The 24,100-nt window shown below is 42.1% G+C and overlaps 1 protein-coding gene across 6 annotated transcripts in view; it reads right to left on the reverse strand.

The window, feature by feature from the left end:
* The window catches only part of arhgap12b (Rho GTPase activating protein 12b), an 86,374-nt gene that overhangs the window by 56,590 nt on the left and 5,684 nt on the right, over positions 1–24,100 (reverse strand). The gene's annotated exons all lie outside the window — the stretch shown is intronic.

Genomic DNA, 24,100 nt, shown 5'->3' on the forward strand with positions numbered 1-24,100 from the left:
GAGTCTGACTTCATGTCCCCCCCCACAACACCATCTGACTCTGTTACTGGAGATTATGTTGAAAGTTTCTCATTTATTAAATAATTGCTTAAAGCATTTAAACTAAGTTTTGTGTTGGAGTTTTTAACATTACAAAATCTTAATTTTGACTTAAAGATTTTAATTTTCACTGTAAATGCATATCGGTTCCAAATATCTGTTATCAGCTTCATTAACTACTAATGATCGGTATCGGTCGATCCCTTATCCTTTAATACAATATTAAACAGTGACGTACATTATATCAATCTCATTATTGGATTTAACATTTACAATGACAAGAAAATCCCTGTCACAAGTGAGTGACATCACATTTATTTCACCATTTATCATTTCAGCACTTGAGTAGACTGATCAGAGGAAGTAAGCAGTAAATTAACTTGGATTGCTATGGTGGCATCTCACTTGTAAACGTGCTGTACTGTATGAAAGTGAAGAGTTCACTTTTGAGCAACTTTAAACTGCTTTTGGAAAACTTAAAGAGGAGGCTCTTGTTCTGAGATGACAACTGCAGCGGCAGGGATGATTTCTGTCACTGAGTGGAAGATGTCATCACGCAGTGCCGATGCCAGCTCTGCCAATTCTGTTATGTGAACAAATATATGTTTGTCGACATGTACTGTAACACTGTAACTAGTCTCACTTTGCCAGACCCTCCTCCAAAGCGCGATGGAGGGAGGGTCTGGCTACTCCACATAGCATAGTATTGCCATTTCTTTAAACAAATCAGCATCGTCATGGGCGGTGCTAAACTCCGCACAGAGCAGCTGCAAAATAGTCGTGCGAGAGAAAACTCAGATTGTAGTCTAGTCTAGCTAGCTGTCTGAATTTACCCTGCAGAGATCTGAGGAGCAGTTAACCATAGTCCTCACAAATCCACCAGAGGTTAGAATGCCAACACAAAGAAAGAGGAAGGGGACGGAAAAGACATGCATGAGGATATAGACTACACTGTAACATGCAATCAACTGCTGAGTTACCCAGGGATCCCCAGACATAGTGCACATATGCAGGTAACTTATTCCCAATAATAGAAAAAAGCTTAATGGACCAAATACTGGCAGAACATAAACGCGACCGAAGCAGGCTTACCCGAGTATGCTGATGCATCAGTGCACCTTTGAAATCAATAACGAATCCCTAACTATAGCTTCAGGCTGCTTACAGGAGCTGGCAAATAATGAAGTGATACAGTACGACAATTATGGATGAGTCACCCTTTGAACTTCTAAGCCCCAAAGATATAATTTCTACTGTTAAATTGTGCTGTGCCCACATGGGAACATACTTGTAATCATCATCTTGTGTGGACAGAGATGGCCTGGCTATCATTCAGTTTACCAGAACACCGAGCCTGATGAGAAAGTCAACTTTGAGTTTAAATTCAAAACTGAGTTTTAATATCTTCATGTCTGCACATTAGTTCGTGCTTTATTTCTTTTACACAATGCCCATGGCAGAGACAAAGACGAGTGTGTCTGTATGTGCGCAAACAGATGATGACTCATTACTGGTAAGAACGGAGTGGGAGCGCCTTGGAGCCGCCGAGCTCGCCGGTTGTGGCGCATCGGGGTATTAACCCAGCACGCAACATAAAGGAAAAGGATGGCAAGCTCAGGCAGTGTGTAGCTTACACTTTGTGTCACTGTGTCATTTGTGTTTGAACCATGCATATGCATTAGTGTATGTTTGCTCTCATGTAGCTGATTTCTAATGCTCCAAATTTAATGATCCTCCTCTCCAGAATGTGACCCAGATAAGCGCCATCCTGCCGCCCTGGAGGTTCAAGTGGCACAGTTTCACACATCTCTCACTCTTTCCTCCTCTGCTGCCACACTCCAACATAACCCTTTAACCCTCGGTGGAGTGCTTTAGGGTGTGTTTTCAAGAGATTCAACAGAGTGTGTGTGCAGCCGTGCACATTAGCATGAAAACACAGGCTGAAACATTCAGGCCACTCGTCGGTGTCACACTCTTTACAACACTGAATTAATCTGTCGTGGAACATAGTGCTGAGGGGCAGCGCGCACCACTTCAGCAGGCGATAGACACCCACAAGGGAACTGAAAACTTCCTCCCAGACAAAACTCTCAAACCACACACACACACGAAGTGGTGTGCTGCCCACAGCTTGAGGTGCCAGGTTTCTTGGAACATGAAAAGGTGTCAAATATTAAAAGGTCCTATGACATGCTGCTTTGTGGATGCTTTTATATAGACCTTAGTGGTCCCCTAATACTGTATCTGAAGTCTCTTTTATATAGGTCTTAGTGGTCCCCTAATACTGTATCTGAAGTCTCTTTTATATAGGCCTTAGTGGTCCCCTAATACTGTATCTGAAGTCTCTTTTATATAGACCTTAGTGGTCCCCTAATACTGTATCTGAAGTCTCTTTTATATAGACCTTAGTGGTCCCCCTAATACTGTATCTGAAGTCTCTTTTATATAGACCTTAGTGGTCCCCTAATACTGTATCTGAAGTCTCTTTTATATAGACCTTAGTGGTCCCCTAATACTGTATCTGAAGTCTCTTTTATATAGACCTTAGTGGTCCCCTAATACTGTATCTGAAGTCTCTTTTATATAGACCTTAGTGGTCCCCTAATACTGTATCTGAAGTCTCTTTTATATAGACCTTAGTGGTCCCCTAATACTGTATCTGAAGTCTCTTTCCCGAAATTCAGCCTTGGTGCAGAATTACAGCCACTAGAGCCAGTCCCACAATGAGCTTTCATTAGGATGTGCCATTTCTGTGTCTGTAGCTCTAAATGTTATTGAGGAGGAGAGAGGGGGGGCAAGGTGGAGGGTGGGGGTGTGGCCTTGACCAGCTTGCGGCCACGGTTGTAGCTCTATTTCCTCGTGGGTGGGCCAAATTCTCTGGGCAGCTGTGGGCGGCGGGCAAAGCAGAGAAAGGGGAGGTAACCTTTCCCCTTATGACTTCATAAAGGTAAGATTCCAGATTGGCCCATCTGAGCTTTCATTTTCTCAAAGACAGAGCAGGATACCCAGGGCTCGGTTTACACCTATCACCATTTCTAGCCACTGGGGACCATAGGCAGGCTGGGGGAACTCATATTAATGTTAAAAAACCTCATAAAGTGAAATGTTCATGTCATGGCACCTTTAATAATAAGCAAGCTACGCAAATTCAGTATTTTTCACTAAACAAACTGGAAGACATACCTGCGATTAGCAAAATAAAAGCAGCCATGGTCGTATGATTATTCACAAGGCGGGGAGCTATACATTCCTGCTGCATGTAACACGTTTATAGCTGGTTTATAGTTGGCTATGGTAACAAGCAAAGAAATGCTGAAATGCTCACGTGGTCTGAGAGAAAACTAGACTCCTCCACCTCTTTTTTCATGCTGTAGAAAAAAGGAGCCCGTGGCGGGAGCCAATCACAGGTCATTTCAGAGAGAGAGCTTTCCTATTGGCTGTTCTACAAACGCAGAAGCACATGCGCATCCCTCTGGTGAACGTTCTGCTAACCGTAGCCAAAGGCCCAGGGCTTCAGCTAATTTAAAGCTAAACTATTTGATAAGAGAGACTTTATTGTAATCCATCTATATACACTAAATACAGAAAGGACATTTTGTAAAAATGTAGTCCAATTATTGTCCAGGGAGTGGACATTGGCTGTGAAAACGGGAGAGCTGGTCTGCTGGGGGTTAGCCTTTAGCCTAGCACATTTGCTCGTTTGCCATGTTTACGTTTCCTCTCACACAGCCTCTAGCGTCTCCATGTTTGGATGGCAGCATTAACCTGCTACAAGGACCAGAGGCCAAAGCCACGGCACTGGCTGTAGCACTAGTATAGTACAGGTTACTGTATTAAGCCGTTGCATGCCCAAGCTTGTCTGAACAGAGAGGGAGAGCTGCAGTAAGAGGTCTCTTTCTGCTTCAAATTCTGGCTTTGTCTTTTTTGCATTCTGCCTCCCGCAGCTTTAATCCTTCAGTTTACCTGAAAAATTAAAAAATGCCACAATTGGAGACACACGGTTTTCATTGGACAGCGACAAAATATTCGAGAGACTGGAAACAAAAAGTGTTTGGCATTTTTGCTTGAAAATTACCAAAATAGTCATTTTATTATTATTTTAAAATAATTTACAGATTCATTGATAATGTAAACACATTGCAACCCTAACACTTGCTGTATTTCATCCATTAGCCAAAAAAGCCATTTTTCTTGCGGGTCCTGCCAAGCACTCACGGCTGTGCATCTCTGCATTGCAAATTCTAATCACAGATCACCTGTTAAAAGTCTCTGACAGTCCTTATTGCTGATGAAACAGTCAGTTCATTAACTGGTAGTCAATTATGTGTGAGAATATGCTTGTTTCCTTCTGTTGTCAAAAACTAAACACGCTGTGTTATTTGGCTCTAAGTAGACATTGCTTTGGGCTCTGGTTACTTGTGATGGGCATTTGTCATAGCGGATTAATGAATAATAATGACTACGGCCTTGTGTTGACAGGGCTATGAAACATGGGAAAGTGGGCTACACACAATTAAAAGGGCACATTTAAATCTCCAGCCCATCTACCCATTGGCCCACATACCATGACTCAGAGGGTGTGTGTGTGTGCGTGTGTGTGTGGTGACAGAAAGGTGCATTGTGTCCCGTTGGTATGGGTCATGGGTCACTCGGCCCACTACCCAGAGACTGCCCAGCCAGCCAGCCAGCCCTCCCCTCTTAGTGCCCCCATCCCCCTCTATAACCACCCAGAGAAAAGTTCCAGTAGCGGGCCAGCCACTGTAGAGCCATTGTTGTGTACTGTTCCTGTCAGAGAGAGGGCTGCCTTGTCATCTATACTGCCCAGTCACATGATTAGGGTCTTTAGAAAAATGAACTGCATCATCAGCTGGCCACCAGTTTTGCACGTCACACTGAAAACATGACCACATACTGAACTCTGGACTGCCTACAACCTCCTGATTTTCCACGTCAACATATTCTTGGCGATCTGACACCCACCTGCTGCTGTGTGATACCTGCTGCATGAAGCACTAGATCTCAGATTTGACGGAATCCCACTTCCTGCATTTGGGTCAAGAAATAAGATAAAACTTTGTTTACTTGGATCTTATGTATGTTTTTCCAGAAAAATGAATCATGCTGCACCAAAGTACTATGTCAGAACCAACTGTCACATACAGCCGTACTTTCCCAGGCTCTAATATATCCAAGCGAACGGCCTTGTTCCCGTTCGCCCTCTGAGTGACCCATAAAAGGGTCTTGGTTGGGTAATTGATCGTCACAGAGAGAGTTTGTGGAAAGCAATTCAATTTCCACTGGGCATGTCCTGCCACATTAGCGAGAATGGTGCTATTGTTTTGTCGAGCCAGCAATGGCACGTAAAGGCAACTCTGGCCGCCAAATTGTCCGCGGTCCATTGACAGAATGTGCACCGGGCAGCGCAGGGCACGGGGCCCTCGGTAACCTAGAGCCCTGAGGTGGTCCTCTCCTGCTGAGTGGTGCTGACAGGGTCCTGGAGCGATGGTGCTGCTGGGTTGGATGAGAGTAGCAAACAGGGTCAGTGGGTTTGCTTCACGGTAACAGAGGGATACTGGATCAGGGCCCAAATGGGCACAGAGATGGTTTAGAGGAGCTGTGTCTGTCTCCACAAAATCATCCATTGAGTGTTTAATGGTTTTTTATTTACGCTTTAGAACAGAGATCTTCAACAGGGGGTCCTCAGAGTTGTTGCAGGGGGGCCGCCAAATTATCGTTAAAAATATATATATTTAAAATATGTCTGAAAATATGTAGCATGAATCCAACATATTTGTAAAGATATTTTTTTTAATGTATACAACATTGATGATAGGCTTACTGGTAAGTAGCCATAAGGTAGCCTTCCACGGATACAGTTGTGCTTAAGGATTCACTATGCTATATTTCAACAATAAAACATGATTTTTATGTTAAAAGCTTAGTATTGTATGCACCACAAAAAGGTATGTGTATAGGTTCTAGGCCACCCTACACGTTATTGTAGGCCCAGTTTATTATGAAATTCAATTATACAACATATGTAGTAGGGCTGGGACGATTCGTCGACGTAGTCGATTACGTAAATGCGTCGACACAAATAATTTGCATCACGTGTAGAAATCTATAAATAACCGGCTGCCTCCAGCAACAGCGCAAGTATGGATTCCTCGCAAGTTCAACACGTTGAGAAAAAGGCCTGCACACGGCCTTCTAAAGTGTGGGAGTATTTGACTCTTAATGCCAACAACAACGTGCTAGTCTGTAGACTTGTAGAATGATCCCTGAGTCAGGATAACAGCAGCAACACCCCCTAAGTTCTGCTCACCTTTTTGTCCCTTTCCCTTCCAAGTAGAGTTTAAATTCTCTGCCCGAGCCTGAACTTGACCCACGGGCCGGGTCGGGCCCATATGTCCCGCCACTATCCTCGGGCCAGGCCGGGCCCTTCATCAAGTATTTATGTTTTTTTTAATCATTACTTTATTAGCCTAATTGGGTGGGGAGCAAGCTCTGCCTCTCCAGCTTCTCCTGTAGCTCTAGGTGATGTCCTGACCTGACCTGACTGGGAGGTAAACTGGGCTACATCGTGTCTCCATCTGCAGCACCGTCTTCCATAATTGCGCAACCAGTCCAGATTGTTTCAGATATCTCACGAGTCCTTTATAACGTCAGTTATAACGGCCCACATATTAAAAAATTGTCGGGTTAAAAACGGGCTCAGGCTCATAATTCCAGTTAATGTGTCGGGCTGGGCCGGGCTCGGACACAACGTGCATTGTAGAAGTGTGCGATTATCAACATAGTGACAGGGAACGTGTTCTCAGTAGTAGCCCAACGGTACATTAGTCCGTTGAATCGTTTTAATGCCCCGCTATGACTTAACGTTAAGCATCATCAAACGCTGGCAGTCGGCAGTGTTATGTTTTTGGTTTACCATCATCATGAGTGACCCAATCGATTACAGACTGTTATATTAGACACTCTGCAATTTGCCTTATGTTGGATTCATTTGATTTCATATGTTGCTAAAATTGCACTTTTTTACTGTAAGATTAAAGGGAGAAAAGCTTATTCATTATTTGACCTAGTGTTAAAAAAAAGCAAATACAGGCTACTCTTTTTGCACTTGCTCTGTTACTTTAAGTTTTTATTTTTGTATTCCTCCTGAAAGTGACTTTATTTTGTTGTTGGATTGATAACCTACATCTGGCTTAGGGTTGCATTGCAAATTCATTTTACTTGAACAGTGCAGTGTTAAACTATTTTAATAACTAGAGATTTCAACCTTATTGAAATTTGTTTTGTGTAAATTGTTGAGCAATGGGAAAATAATCACTAATGGAAATTGGAATTTACGGTGGGGAAAAATAATTCTGGAACCAGCGGTCCCCCCCACTTTACAAATCTAATAATACACAAATAAAATCAATTGGAATTTATAGCTTTTACCTACATTTACCTTATCATTTTAAGAAGCAGGCACCCCTTATATTGTGCACATTTATCATGTATGCAAATCTATTCTAACGTACATCTTCCCTGAGAGTTTCTACTTTTTAATTATTCACTAATTTAAGGATCTTTGTGTGAAGTAGCGGTTTTCTCTTAAATAGAGCATGTTAAACATATCCAAAGCACCGCAAACCCAATAGGCACTGGAGTGGCTGCAGTCTCATTTGAATATGTCACCATGGTTGCAAACACCCACTCATTTTAGATCAACAGGGGCTCAAAGGCCTGGGGATTGGCTGGCAGATCAACAACAAACCTTTCTACTGTCAATCGGGAGGGGGTCCTGGCCCGGGCCACGGAGCAGCCACACAACCAAAAAAAACTCAAAGAAAGACAGATTATTCGCCTTCCAATTAACACCAGGGCCTTCGAGTGAGAGACACAAGTAAGGAGAATGAATTTGTGAATTAGGCAACAATGAAGACATTGAGCTAAGCAGCGAACCTCTCGATCCCCCAAGCAGTCTTAGGGAATCAACAGTATGGCACCTCCAGCACCACAACCAGGGTCAGGACAAATAGCACCGAGCAAATAAGCACACTGTTCAACAAGACAAGAAACGCTGGAACATGTTGGTTTAGGATGAACATGCATTTGGGGGGGACGGAAGGGGGTTAACCCAGGAATGCACTGTACACAACCTCTTAATCCAGATATGTAAGAAGATTGCATTGTGGTGTGTGTGTGTGTGTGTGTGTGTGTGTGTGTGTGTGTGTGTGTGTGTGTGTGTGTGTGTGTGTGTGTGTGTGGGTGGGTGTGTCCAGGCTGGGGCTGACCTGTAAGCCCTTCTGTCCCACAGTTGCTGGTGCATGAAGCTTAGCCAGCGAAGCCTCTAACACTTTTTGGATGATTATGGCACTCTGGCCTGGTCCGTTTCTGTGGTTTGATCCATCCATACAAAACAATGTTTTAGGTCATTTAGTCATTTCACTGGAAAAAATAAAAATAGAACAGCCACACACTTCAGTGTACCATACATATGCGCGCAGGCTTATTGGCTGATGCAGCAAAAACAACAGACTCTCATACAGAAAGTACAACAGGGAAGTGAAATCTACTGTACTCAGACAACTGACCTTTGTCATGACTAGGGTTGCTAAGAATCATTTTCTTTATCATTTATATCTCTAATCGGTTAAATTGTTTAATCCAGAAAGAAAGTTTACTAAAACTGACAAAAGAAATAACATTAAATCTGTGTATACGCCACACTTCTAGGTAATGTTTCCCACCTCAGTCACATACTGAACAAATCTAAAAGGTGATCCGGGAAATTAGCTCAATGAACACTCAGGAAGGTCAGAGACTACACGTACCGATAAAACTAGTTATTGCACTTTTAACAAGGAAATGAACTGCTAAAATGTAAACAAGCATTAACGAGGTCTGCTTGTCTGAGCACTAAGCAGATAGTTAGCAGGACTGCGGTCAAATAAGCTCAACTATCTGGTGTCCCTTCACTGTGGAAACATGAGCAGAATGTATTTAGTCCATGTAACTTCCACCAGCGGTAAACAACCACTGTCTGGTCGACAATGGAGACAAAACAAAGAGAAACTGCAGGACAAGTGAGACAGGCTTGGCCAATTCTATTATAATCATGGTATTAATTAAATGTTTCATTGGTACTTTTTTCATATTCATGTCGATTGCATTGACAGGTTTGTTTTTCTGTAAGCAGGTTGTGTAAAGATGGGCCAGGGTTTCTGCAGGTTTCACCAAGTCCAATTTAAGACTTTTTAAGACCATTATGAATGAAATTTAATATCTTTATCACAACATAAGCCCTAAATTCAGTTTTTTCAAGCCAAGTATCTGTAAACTTGAACTTCCACATAGCTGAAGAATAAAATCTGTTTTATGTCTGTGGTACAATCTAAAAGAGACTCGCACCAATAACGCAAAAGCTGATTGGCTGCAATATAAGTAGCATGTTGGTCTCATCTGTAGTCTTAATACAGCAAGATTATATTTGGAGTGGCCAAAGAAAGAACTACAAGAACAATTGAGCATAATGAGGTAGTGTTGCATGGATGTAGGAACATTAAGACCAGTTTAAAAATTATTTAAGATCTAGAACACAATACTTCAGCAAATTGAAGACTTTTATATATTTTTATATATTTATAATGTTCGCCTTCAAGACTTCTTTAGACCCTGTGGAAACACTGTGGGCATATCCAAATGTAGGTGTGTTCATCTGAGACCAGCCCCATGCTTATAAGACACAATTTCAAGGATTTTCCTCATTAATACACCTGTATAAGTGACACAATTAAATTAATGTCGAAACAAGAGTGTCACCTAGGGCTGGGCAATATATCGATATTATATCATGATATGAGACTAGATATCATCTTAGATTTTGGATATTGTAATATCGTGATATTACATAAGTGTAGTCTTTTACTGGTTTTTAAAGACTACATTACAGTAAAGTGATGTACTTTTCTGAACTTAGCAGACTGTTCTAGCTGTTCTATTTTTTTCCTTTTCCCCACTTAGACATTATGTCCACATTACTGATGATTATTTATCTAAAATCTAAGTGTAAAGACATTTTGTTAAAGCACCAATTGTCAAACCTAGAATATCGCCGCAATATCAATATCGAGGTCAAGAATATCACGATATCTGTTTTCTCCCCATCGCCCAGCCCTAGTGTCACCGTTGAAACTCTATATGATGAACTGGTGTGTTAACGCTTCGAAAGAAGTGGAAAAAGGGAACTAGTGCCAACAGTAAATGATGTCAACAAAAAGAGGTGCACAAGAATGAAAGCCAGCACTGACACTCAGACTCCCAAACACATGTTTGTTTTGCTTCCACTCAGGCAAGATAAAGCTGACCCGACCAAGGTCCATCCCAAATGAGTGGAATCAAGACTGACAGCACATATTTCAATTCGGACAGGTTTTAGAAGTTCCTCCTTTCTCACACATTCCACATTAGATGCTAGCTGTTCTATACATTTAAGACTGAAACGTTGTAATCCCTCTCTGACAGAATAATCAAAAAGCTGTCAAGCAACTATACAAAGAGGTGATCAAACCAGCCAATGGCGTCGCAGAGCCAGCGGAGCATGACGGGAACACTGACACATCCGTTACCAAATGGCATATCCATTTCATTAATGGACACTGGGAGTGCCTCTCTGCCATCCAGATACAAGGGCACGTCTGCTGGAAGTCTCTCCCGTTTACTAGAAATACCACTGATCAGCCTCCTAGTGTCTCTGTTTTATCTGTGAGCTATTTCTGTCCAGCTTTTGAGGAAATGCACTGAGACATGTACTGTATCCCCAAAAGGTAGAGCTTGGTTGGCACACTCCCTACTAAGCTGAAAGCCAATCTGAATGTTTAGGACGTGTGTTGATGTTGTGTTAAATTTTTTGGGGATTTTGCTATTTGCTGTTCTGGGTACAGAGCTGTTAAGCCGGCAGAAGGATCCAGACTGATCCACAGTGGTATAGAGTTCTCTCTCTCTCTCTCTCTCTCTGTATATCCCCTTTTGTTTTTCACTGTAGTATCTCTGTTCAGCGACAGATGCTTGTGGAAAGTTCTGAGGACAAAAACTGTTTCTGGAAAATCAATTCAGCTGAAAAAAAAATAAAAGAAAATCACAGGGCTGTAGGAGTAGCACATCTTTAACTACTGGCTCACAAATGACCTACAAAACTAGGGCTGTCCGAGATTGTTTTGTGTTAGTCGGAAAAAAAATGTCAGTAGAAAACTGCCCCTAAAAATGTTAACTATCATTCTTTTTTAGTGGTGCCTTTTATAGTCAATTCAATGTTCAATTTGTTCAATTAAAAGAATGTTGGAAATTATTTTCTTTCATTTGTTTTATATTCAACCAGCAGTTTGTGTATTTTAGCTGAATACTGAAAGCAGCAGAAATGCAGAACTGAGCACACTTTAATAGCGGTTTATTTATCGCAAGTAATATTGTTATCGCGATATTGAACAACGTTATCGCATATTTTCCTCATATCATGCAGCCCTATACAAAAAACCCAAACTGGTGATAAAACACAACAGTAAAACAAACTCAACTGATAGAAGATCAATAAACTGTCATCCACAGAATGCAGAGGTTAAACACACATCACACCACAGCTCAGTAACTCCTGTACACCTTTCCACAACCGGTACAGCTGCTAGATGACGGTAACAGAGCGATTCTAATCTCCCTTTCACAGTAAATGACCTCCGGCAAGACTAGGGCTGCGTATCGTTCAAAGATTTCCGATACCAGTACCAATACCGTGACTTCGATACCGGTTCCTAAACGATCCTTTTTTGGATACCAATTTTATGAAACAAAAAGAAATTACAACATTACACACTGCGGCACAAATCTTTTTATTTATGTTTCAGCGCCGACTACGTGAGTCCCGTCTCTGTGTAACGTAGAGTTTTTCCCTGCGTGTCTCTACGACGTGGAACGTTAGACAGCCAATCACAGACATTATTAGATCTTGGTAGAAGCATGCTGCGTGACTTGACTCCTTAGGTATTGAAATTGGGTATTTAATGACGAGGCGTTTCTCGATACTTTAGAGGCAATTCGGTCGGTGCCTAAAAAGGTATTGAATTCGGTACCCAGCCCTAGGCAAGACGGCAGCTAGCGGGACCATTTCAGCGCTGATCGATTCCCATCTCATCCTTTGTCTCTTTGTCAGCCACGCCAAGCAATTACCGTTAGCAGTGGCATATGACAGAGACAGTACGTGCCCCTTGATGCTCACAGACGCCCACGCTCCGATGCTTCCACCAGTCCTCTCCGGAGGAAAGCAGTGAGAGCAGAGAAACGCTGGATGGCTCTGATCTGCAGTAATGGGCTGTACTATTACACTAAATCACTTTGGGATACAAGCTGTTGTGCAAAACGACAGAGTGCAACGAGTCAAAGAGCAGCCAAAACACATGAATGAGGGCAAGAGGGTGAGAAGGAGCTGAGAGAATAGAAAAGACTCGGTAACAGTTGAATTCTTCTGTAAGGAGAGAACGAGCTGCACAGGATCCCCCCACCACCCCCGCTGATGTCACACGCAACATTACATTACGTGTGTCTGTGTATCTTGGAAAAGATGTGAAACAAAAGACAACAGTTCTTGCACAGGCAACAGGAATTCTATTCTTTGAAAGCATGGTTTGATGAAATGTTCATATTTCAGCGATGATCCCATGCAGGCGAAGAAACACCAGTGTGGGCGGGGGAAAAAAGGACAAGGAAACACGAAAACGAGCACTGTGGGGAGTAACAGCACTCCACTTTAGCGCTGTGCTGACTCGGATCCCCAAGGTGGATTCGGAGGTAATAGGAGAAATCTGAAACACCACACACAAAAAACAAACGAACAGTATAACGCAGCCAAGGGCCTTTTACACCCAGGAAGTGATGTCTAAATGACTTCACCTGCATCGTGCTAACAGCCACATCAATCTAACACAGACCGCTTCGTAAGAGATACTGAAAGGGAAATAGCTCCTTAGACCACGATCGCTGTCTCCAGAGGGTTGAGAGTAGGCATAGCTTGACCTGTCTGCTCATCCAAAGCAGGAGACCGCTGGGGGGTGGGGGGAGAATGACTAGCAGCTGTTTAAAAGTCTCTGGACACAGCCAGCATCAATTATGTAACCGTGCACTGAGAGCCCAGTGCACGGAGCAACATCACTTGTATGCAAAACACCGACCTCTGTGGAGAATACGGGGGGGTTTCAAGTTACTTGCTAAATAAATCCCACACAAGAACGCCCACATGTGCCCATTACGCCATATCAAACGCACAATAGTGCACACAACAGTTGGTGCTGTCTGTCTGAATGTTTGAAGTCGAAATGTTACAAGAGGAAGCAGGGTTTTCCTGCATAGAGGAATTTTTGGCACACCCCTCCAAAGAGGTTTTAACCAGCCCCAAAGGAAAATCACCAGCACCAAAATGATAAGAACTGACAATAAAAATAGCAATTCAAATCCTCTCTGAATGTGTTAAAGAGCAATTTACCAAACAACTGTTGAACATGAATTTATGAGTGCTAATCTCAGTTTTTTTCTCCAGAGTCAGGCTGTAGCGGATTCTCACGGTTATTTATTATAATATTAATATCAACTTTTTTTTGTTAATTGGGGTTTTATTAACTCAAGCATAACATACATTTGGGAAATATGTTGGGGTGCTGGTTGAGAGATAGAGAGAGGAGCAGAGGGAAATGAATGACAGCTAGAGGTTCTTACCTTCTCTGGGTGCATGCTGTCCCAGTGCACCGAGCCACAGCAGTGAAGCAGGCCCAGAGAGAGGGACAGCGAATGACACGGGAGGGACTGAATAAACCACAGAGAGCAATGTAGTGAGGAGAAGAGAGAGAGAGAGAGGGAGAGCAAATTAAATAGGTGATGTATCCCCGTCATCCGCTCTAAATGTCACGCTGCATCACAGGCTGACAGGCAGAGCGGCTTTATGGACACTGTAGCGGAGAGAACTACAGAGAGAGCGAAAGCCTCCAATCACAGTCTCTCCACTGTCAGCAGTGTTCTGTAATTACATGAACACGTTCACAGTTTGGTCTAAACAATCATGTCTGTAGTTCATACTTATAACATTTATTATCTCACCTTGATAGAGCTTCAAAAAAGCCAAAGAAGTCAGGTGATAGGCTTTTACACCTTAATTCTACCTTAAAGTTTTATCTAGACAACGGTGTATTTTGGGGAAGCTCCGAGTCTAACAGTTAGTGCCCAGTAGGGGGTGTCTCAATTCTCCAAATCTACGATTTGACTTTCAATTTTTAAGGTCACGATTCAATTAGATTTTCGATTTATCATTTTTATTCAAAATGAACAGAGTGCAATTAGTTTACCGAGATGCACAAGAACGCTCCATGACGTCCCGTCGAAGCCCACATGCTTTACCTTCGTTGTTTGTTTTATATAAGTCAATCACGGCCCGGGGAAGGCACACCGGTGACTGCATGTCGTTTTTCCGTTTTCTCAGACTCCAGCAGTTGCCATGGTGTCCGAATCAGAGCAGCTGCAGGCTACTGGTAAGATAACATTACCCAGTGTCTTTAGCTGCATGCTACTGGCTGGTAAGCTATGCTGTGCCTGTCGTTTTTCTATGGACGTGTGCAAGTAGGCGGGGGTGGAGAGAGAAAAAAATATTGGGGGAATCGCTGATCCTGCTTTTGATTTCGATAGTTTCGATAACCAAAAGCTCATTTAGATTACTTTTTGATTTGAGATAGAAATCGTGACACCCCTAGTGCCCCAGACATAGCATAAAAGTCAAACATTCTATTCATTTTTCTTCACAAAAATGGTGGTGCTGGAAGCTTGGTGGTGTAGTGCTATGGAGCTGGGTTTGAATGAGTGGGTCCCTGTTTTGTTAATCTCATGCATGTGCACGAGGAAGCACTATTCCACTGATCAACAGGTGGCAATAACATGCCAAGATATGCTGCAATGCAGCAGCAAAGAAAAAGACTGTGAACATGGATGCAAACAATGTTAGATTTAAAAACATCAAGATCAGCTTTGCAAATGTTTAATGGAGGAAGGAAATGCATTCAAGACATCTGTTGGAGCTCAAGGATGCACACAATGTATTTTGGTGAGTAACACCGTTTTGCTTGTTTACAAGAAACCCCACAGGGCACCTTTAATCTCCCCACGCTGATCCTAACATCACTGCCATTCTGTTGAAATTACCTGATTTCAGCCCAATATCTTCTGCATAAATTCTGGTGTGACCGAGATATATCTGACAGATATTAGCCTTTTATCTAAAGCTGAGACAATCGTATCATCCACAGCTAATATGCTTTTCATTAGTTTCATTTCCGATAGTAAGAGTAATCATTGCAGTTAGGAGGAGATTTTAATCAGCAATGACAGTGTGCAGTGACCTGCCTGATGCAGCATTAAGTAGCTGCTACTCCAGCTTCAACAGTTTCATGGTACGGGAGTGTCAAATGATCATCTGTTTCAAAAAGGGTTTCCACTGTGTGCCAAGAATGAAATACAAAAGGGTAAACACTGAATATTTGATTTGGCTTTGTTGGCAGCACTGGCTGCTTCATTCCAAAACTATTGGTCTTAGATATCTATGCCTGAAACCTAAACAAAGAGGAAAAATAGAAGCCGAGCGATATGGAGAAAATCAAATAGGATATTTTTTACCAAATACATTGATATGACATATGATATGGACTATCGATGCTTTCACTGTGAGATTTTTGATAAGTAGTGGTCAGTAATGTGGATACAATGACTTAAGTTGGTAAAGGAAAACAGAACATGAAAAAACTGAAAATGACATCACTTTACTGTCATGCAGCCTGTAAAACCAGGAAAAGACTACAATTGAGTCATATCACAATTAGAGCTGTAACAATTCCAAATGTTGCGCTGCAATTAATCATCTCAGAAATAATTGTGATTAACAATATAATTGTCTCTTTCAGTCAAATAATAAAAAATAAAAAAATGTATTTATGTACATATAATATGTATTTATGTATTACTTTTTTAAAACAAATTAAAGTTTTGAATGAATTCCAGGATACATATTTTGGTTCTATCACTGTCATGTGACCCAGATAATGTAATAACATAAATGCACAGCCTATGAAGTAAACTACACCTCTTTATTATCATAAAACATATTCTCTAACTGTATCTCCCACTTGTCATTTTTGTTGCTATGAACGTGTAAATAGGATCAAGTACAAACAACTAACAATTGAAATAATAATAAATTATAATATAGTCTGACTAATAATCACTTATATAATTACAATTTGGTATATCTAAACAAAATCAACAATTACCAGTCATACAGCTTAAGACCTTAGCTCATGTTAGCGGTTAAACAAAGAAACTGCCATTAGGTAAATAAATTGACAATAAGGCTTAGACAATTATGCAATAATTGTTACAGGCCTTATCACGATATTAAGAAATCCAAATTTAAGACGATATCTAGCCTCATATATCAATACTTATATAATATCGTTAGGAAAAAAAATTATGATAATAAAAATAAATAAATATAACCTGTGTTATATTATCTGGATCACATAACAGTGATATAACCCCTAAGATGTATCCTGGAATTCATTTAACATTTTAATTTGTTTCAAAAAGTAATACATTAATAAATAGAATTATATTGTTAATCGCAATTATTTCTACAATTCATTGTGCAGCAAAATTTGGAATGGTACCAGCTCTAGTCACAGGTTGGACCAGGAGCTGTGAGTTTCCTCACCGTTGTCCTGCCCTTCACTGAGAGCACATCTGACAACATGATTCAGTAGAAAGGTTGAAGGGACAGACAGGTGAGTGGGGGGGGGGGGAACCAGGCTGACAGCAGAAGAGGAAGCAACGGAGGCGGAAGGAGCGAGAAAAGTAGAAGAAGAGAAACTAAAAAGGCCCAGACAGGAGAGAGAAGAGCAGTAGGAAAGAAGAATGCCAGCAGGCAGATAAGCAGAGAGGGGCAGACTCTCACATGAACACGGCGGATGCACAATTTGCTCGAGTTTAATATTAAATTACCGAAAGGTCCAGTGCTTCGCTCTGGAGGGGGAAAGCAGACCTTCACTGGCTTAGCTAGCCTGTTGCCTCACTGTACGCAAGTGTGTGTGTGTGTGTGTGTGTGTGTGTGTGTGTGTGTGTGTGTGTGTGTAGGCACTGAGGCAGGAATGTCAAGTATGCACTGAAAAACAAGCAGGGGCCTCCTTTCAGCCGGTCCAAAAGTAAGACTCTCAGCACAGCTCCAGATTACAGGGCACGACAGGCAGAGAATGGTCACACATCACAGCACTGCTTGCACTCATTTTTTTTTAATATTTACTAGGTCATTATGTAATAGGAGCTCTGATTACAGTTGCAAAGATTATTCGATTAACTAACTAATTGATAATCAACTGATCGTTTCAAGTCCCCTTTTATTAAAGAAAAGTCAACATTCTCTGACTGCAGCTTGTTAAATGTGAATATGTTGTAGTTTCTTCACTCCTCTGTGACGGTAAACTGAATATCTTTGAGTTGTGAATAAAAACAAGACGTCGTCAGGGGCTTTGGAAAACACTGATCGACAATTTTCACCATTTTCTGACATTTTAGAGACCAAACAACTCATCGATTTATCAAGAAAATAATCGACAGATTTATCGACGATGAAAATAATTGTTAGTTGCAGCCGTAGCACAGGCCTTCTTGTTCTTGCATCAGAATATTTCATCTCATTTGGAAATGGAGTGTGTGCTCTACACTGCAGCAAATTTCAGACTCCGCAGGCAATGAACCCATTTAGCACAACATGTAATTGGCAGGTTATTGTGGAGTTGGGATGTTTAGGAACAGGTCCTTTCTGTACAGTAAACTGAAGCGCTTCCCAGGACCCTCAAGTGTGAGACAAAGGCTCCCTCAACAGCCACCATGCTGTCCTTCATATGAATAATACACACATTCTGCTTCACGTGGGAGAAAACTCACGTCACTGGACAGTAATGATCCAATTCACTGCATCAAAATAGTAGCAGTAAATTGGTCAAACCTTTCTAGGACTGAATACATTTTCAAAGTGCCCCTAGGAGTCCCAGCCACCCCCACATAGCAGTCTATTTCAATGTACTGCTAGGCCCCTGGTACACATTCTCAGCCTTTGCTCTGTTGCACAAGTCAGTAAACATAACTTAGCAGAAGCCAAAAGAGCACAAGTGCGCATGTTGAAAGAAACAATGAACAATCCATCTGCATTCAAGAACCTCTCAACATACATCCAGTTTTCAAAGTTCTTCTCCATCTTTAATGGAGGCCTTGTGATGTTGCTCGTTCATTCTCGCCGTGGCAGCAGTCCGGCTCACAGGCTACAACTACTCAACTCATCTTCAGATTCACCCAAACATGGCTTTCTGTCCCCAGGTCTCTGCCATCCCAGGGGGGTTACAGCGGCTCCGCGGTGCCCAGGGCCATGTCACTTTGTCCCCTCCCTCTTCCTCCAGGCACCGCTAGCAAGAAGACCACACAGCAGGTTGAAGGCAGACAGACTCTGGCCTCGACTCTGCTGTTTCCTTTTGGTTTTAAACCCTTCTGCTTACAGTAAAGACGCAAGAGTCTGTGTTGCCTTATTTGACAGAAATCTATGCCTTTGCCTGTTTGTTTTTTTCTGACAATTTGATAAACAAAAATGCCTATTATGCTCAGGTAAATGAAGCCCCAATTAACAAAAAATAATAATATTAATATTTAAATAAATCATCCAGAGTCTGGTACACCCTGACTCTGGAGATGAAACTGAGATTAGCACTCCTATTCAGGTTTATGTTCAGCTTGTTCAACAGTTGTTTCGTAAATTGCTGACAAACACACTTAGAGACGAATTTGAATTGCTATTTTTTCCTCAATTCTTATCATTTTAGCACTGCTAAAACCTCTTTGGGAGGGGGGGCCAAAAATACCTATATGCACGAAAAACCCTGTGTCATTGTGACTGTAGTAGAGCTAGGCAATATATCGATATGATATTGATATCGTGATATGAGACTAGATATCGTCTTAGATTTGGTTTTAAAGGCTGCTTTACGGTAAAGTGATGTCATTTTCTGAACTTACGAGATTGTTCTAGCTGTTCTATTATTTGCCTTTACCCACTTAGTCATTATATCCACATCACTGATGATTATTTATCAAAAATGTCATTGTGTAAATATTTTGGGAAAGCACCAATAGTCAACACTACAACATTGTTGCGGTATCGATATTGAGGTATTTGGTCAAAAATATCGTGATATTTGATTTTCTCCATATCGCCCAGCCCTTGACTATAGGCATCCCTAAAGCGGACCTTCGAAGACATGTCGTATTTTAGGGGAGTGACTGATCCAGCTTGTTTTTTTATCATCAACATGCAGCATTACTTAACAGATAAATGTGTCGGAATTGTGAAAGAAAAAGGGAGGGGCCCCTCAGTGGCTGATACCTTGTGTGGAGTGTGATCGTGTGAAAGGTTATAAAAGGCAGGGGTGGGGGGGCCTCTCAAGGTCTTTCTAATCAGACAGGGAGCGAGCACATGGCAGCCCGCTGGCTCCACGGTGCAAAGCCACAGACACAAACACATCCAGGGCCACCACATCTTCCCCTCGGTGACACATCTCAGAGGAAGAAAACAACCATCTGGCCTCGCAGACAATCCCACAGAGCAGCCTTACTCCACTCATAAAGTCACTGTGTTTTGGAAAGAAAAAGGAGCCGTTTCCCATCAAAAGTACGATTCCCGACTTTCCCCATTCTATAGAAGAGATGGCAAAGTATTCCAAAATAACCCGACTCAAAATAACTTCCTTTGTGGCGATAGAGGCTTTGTGTGGTCATGTTTTTCTGTTGAATTTTAAAATAGGCAACAAACACCAGTGTCTTATACAACAGAATAGCTTTAGAGAAACCCAACATCTTTAAAGAAAATAAACACTCCATCTATCCCATTGCCAGGCTCTTGAGAAGTGAATAAAAGAGGTTTACTTTGCCAATCCCTTAAGAGCATAGGAGCTGTGCTTTTAGAGGAGAGGGGAAGGGGGAGGACAACTTGGTAAGTAGGATTCAGTAGGATGGCTGTGTGACCACAAACCCAAGCAACCCCTCAAGGTGCTGAGGAGGCAGGGGAGTGGACTGTCTGGGCCTGCTGCCGCCAGAGCCCCAGAGATGAGCAAATTACATATGGAAAGCATGGAGAGACACAAGGGGCGTTAATCGTCACCCCGAGATCAAATCTAATCAATTAGAGGTGGCCAGCTGGCACTCGGGCATGTCAGCGACAAATCCTAACAGATCCATCCATCTAGCCCGGCATCTGCCCAATCATCCAGCAGCTCATTCTCTCCTTTACAGAGTGGATGTGTGAGGGAGGCTGAAGGTGAACTGTAACTGGTGGATGACTAACAGGAAAATGGCAAGACAGCACTAAAGCTAGGGCTCGACCGATGCTGTTTTTTCAAGGCCGGTACAGATTATTAGTAGTTAATGAAACCAACTTTGTTTAAACGCTTTAGGCAATTATTTAATAAATGAGAAACTTTCACCATAATCCCCAGTAACAGAGAGTCAGATAGTGGTGTGGGGGGGCATGAAGTCAGACTCTGTGGTGAGTGAAACTGAAGCAGAGGGACCGACACAGAGCTGTAGCAGAGCCAAAGTACAACACTTAGAATACCTTATCAGGCAAATAAAACGCAGATACCAGATACCGATATTCTGCAAACTGCCAAAAAAAAAACAGCCAGGGCCGATAATCGGTCTATCCCTAATAAAGCAACATTAAAAAGCATCTTTATCTAGTTATAGGGGCAAGATTTTACAAATCAAGTTCAGTTTATTGTCACAAGGAGTACTGCTCAGCGCAGGGAAACTGTTGTTTTCTGTGGGGAGCTTTCAAAAGTCAAGGAAAACAACCCTGATGACACCATCCTGCTTTTTCTTATCAATAGATAGTTTTCACCTACATTATTACTGATGACGCTTTTTCATCAATACACCTTACCTCAAATTATGAGCAGTACAATAACTATTGTTCATTGGCCTAATTGCTTTGCAGTACAGTGCAGCCAGTTAAAAAAAATTTAAAAATAAACTTAAAAATCTTAAGCCTCCTGTTTTAGTGCCGTTGCTGGCATCTAACATGATGCACACAGTCAAATAAATAAATAAAAAGATCGTTTTAAATCATACTTCAGTATTAAAATGCCAGTTGAAAGCATTTTTTATTTTAAAAAAAAGAAATTTATATATATATATATACATACATACACACAAACAATTATTTTTTGACTCTCATGTAATTTTACGAGCCGACTGCATCACTAACACTACTACTGTCTTCTGAGTTTTAAACGTAGACGGTATAAAATAGGTTTTAAAGCTCTGCAGAGCTCTCCCTTCTCTTCATTGAAGCCTCTGTGTTTACAGGCTTGTGGGGATGCGCAATGTGCTCTAGGTGCCAAAATAAAATCTATGTTTTGTTTTGTTTTGTCATGGTTCATGTGTGCAATAAACATTACACTTTGTGAGAAAAAAATCGTGGCAGAGAATCCCGATATCAATTCTAAGCAAAAAAAATTATTCATATTCGGTTCGGTCGTTTTGGTCTTAGTCGACTAAGATTTTTATAGTTTATTTGTAATTTGTTATGCTTTTTCATGCTGAATGACTTATTACCAAGAAACGTATGGCCTCATTTAAAGATTTAAAGTGGTGCTTTTGCATGAATCTTTGTGGAGAAACTCAGTTTTACGGATACGTTGATCAACTAGTTGAGTTGTCGACAAAATCGTACGCGTTAGGGCAGCTACACACCGGGCCGATAATCGGCCGTTGAACAGTCTGGCGAGGTCAGTGACTCGAGTCTGGTCGGTGTGCTCCGTGCCGTCGTCCGTCCGAGGGGCCGTCAGACTTCATTTGGCCGACCTGACATGCTCAGTCGGAGACAGGGCAGTCGGGACTCACCTGGAAATGGCGAGCAGGATGAGTCTCTCAAAATCTGACAAAAATCTGTTAAACTGACCTTTGTTGATCTGAAATGAAGACAGATTCAGCAACTGCACGGCCTATTTCTCTCTTAAAATGTTTTCAGAAACACGTTTTGGTGAACTATTTTAGTAAATTATGAGATCGTATTCTGATCGTATTAATGGCCGGTTGAAAAATCCAAAATCCGGAAGCAGCAGCCAGACACACATGATGCGTTCGTCCAATCAGCTGCCGGTTTTCATTTTTTGGGCGACAATACAGATTAGCGCCGCCTGCTGTTACGGAGACGTATTACGTCTTGTGTCTTTGGTGTGTTCTGAGGAACTTTTTGACCAACTCGGGGAGACTGATCAGTCACACTGCCTTTTCTGCTAAAGGTCGGCCCGGTGTGTAGCTGCCTTTAGTCGACTAAAGTGCAAAACACACCGACGGCCTACGGCGCGTGTCAAAACTGCACCACGGCGTTTCCTATTGGTGCTTGAATCGACGACAGCCCTAGAACTAGGTTTTTTTATTTACAGCAACTGTTTTACTGCAATATTTGACATTTTGTTAATTTTTTCAACTGTAAAATTTTACAATTCCTTAATAACTTAATTTAAGGGATCTTAATCATTACAATTTTTATCTGTTATGAAGACAACCAAAAAGTCAGATTTTCTTAACTCAAACATCAGCATCCGCCTCACCAAATCTAGTATTGGTCAGGCTCTCGTGAGCCCTAACAACTCTCCAAAATCAATACAATACTGCATTGTCACAGAACGATCCCCTCTTTTCTCTCTCCCAAAGGCACAGCTTGCCTGCCCCGGAGCAATGACAGGAAGCAGTGGAAGTAGGGGAGTTAGAAGAACTGGGGTTTTTTGCAGGGTCATTCGCTTGCCTGGCAACGGGCCAAACAGGACAAACTAACACAACATCACAAAAGGCACAAAGAGCGAGGGAGTGGGTTCCACCTGCCCCGGCGACTACAGAGCTTCACAGGGAGTTTTGGCTGAAACCTGTCTGCTGTCTGTTTCTTAACCGCCCCTCCAGCACTACTGTAGCCTGACAAAAAAAAACTCCAAAAAAAGCTGCCCATTCAAATGTAAATGGCCAACATATAATATGTGTTTATTTTTGCCCCGTGTGATTGTACAAGCGTGAAATTAATTCAAAAAGGGTGGGTGAAGGCAGGCAGCAACACAGAAAACAACCCCTTTTCTCACCTTGATAGGGGCTTTTGAGGTGTGTCAATTCTGACCCACAAACCATTTAGCCATCCTAAATGTGGGGCTCTGAAGTTGTAAAACGTGTAAGTGTGCTTCCATTCTCACTTTCATTTCCTACACATGGCCCATCACACATGGCATTCACACTCACACAGTAGTCCCCACGGCGGGGCGACTGGGGGGTACAGACTGATCCTCCGCTGATATGACCTAGTTTCTATTCAAGCCCGTCTCTCTTTGTTCACTCCATGGTGGAGGAGGCTGCAGCAGCCTGTGGAACAAAGAACACAAGCAGCACTTGGAGCCTTCAAACAGGCTGACCCTGCCTAGAAACAGCCAGCCCAAAAATGGCTCACCCAGAGCAGTGCCGCTTGTGCTCCCACTGTCTGGAAATCTCCTCCGTTTTCTACTTTGATCTACCTCCGCTGTAGACGAGGGAGGATAGGCCCCAGTTCCTGTAGCCTTCCACCCATTCTCCCGGCTCAGGGTGAAGCGACATGTATTCTGGAGGTGGGAGGAGTTATCAACCTAGGGACTGCAGGAACAGGGGGAGGGAGAGAATATATTTTATGTTTGTGGAGGGGGGCATCAGGAAGTTTGGATCCTTGCATCTGGAATGGAACCCTACATAGGGCTACCCCGCTACCAGAATCCTTGCATAGATTATCTGCCTCAAAGTATTAGTTTTGGGTGCGATAATAATACCTTTGCACACATTCCTGTAGTACAAGGACAATCAGCAGGTTTAAGAAGCACAAATGACAGCAGCGCTACAAAACTACACATCCAAGTAGTTTGCTTGTATTAAATGTACC

The sequence above is a fragment of the Sander vitreus genome, chromosome 22 (assembly GCF_031162955.1).
Source record: "Sander vitreus isolate 19-12246 chromosome 22, sanVit1, whole genome shotgun sequence".
Taxonomy (NCBI): Eukaryota; Metazoa; Chordata; class Actinopteri; order Perciformes; family Percidae; genus Sander; species Sander vitreus.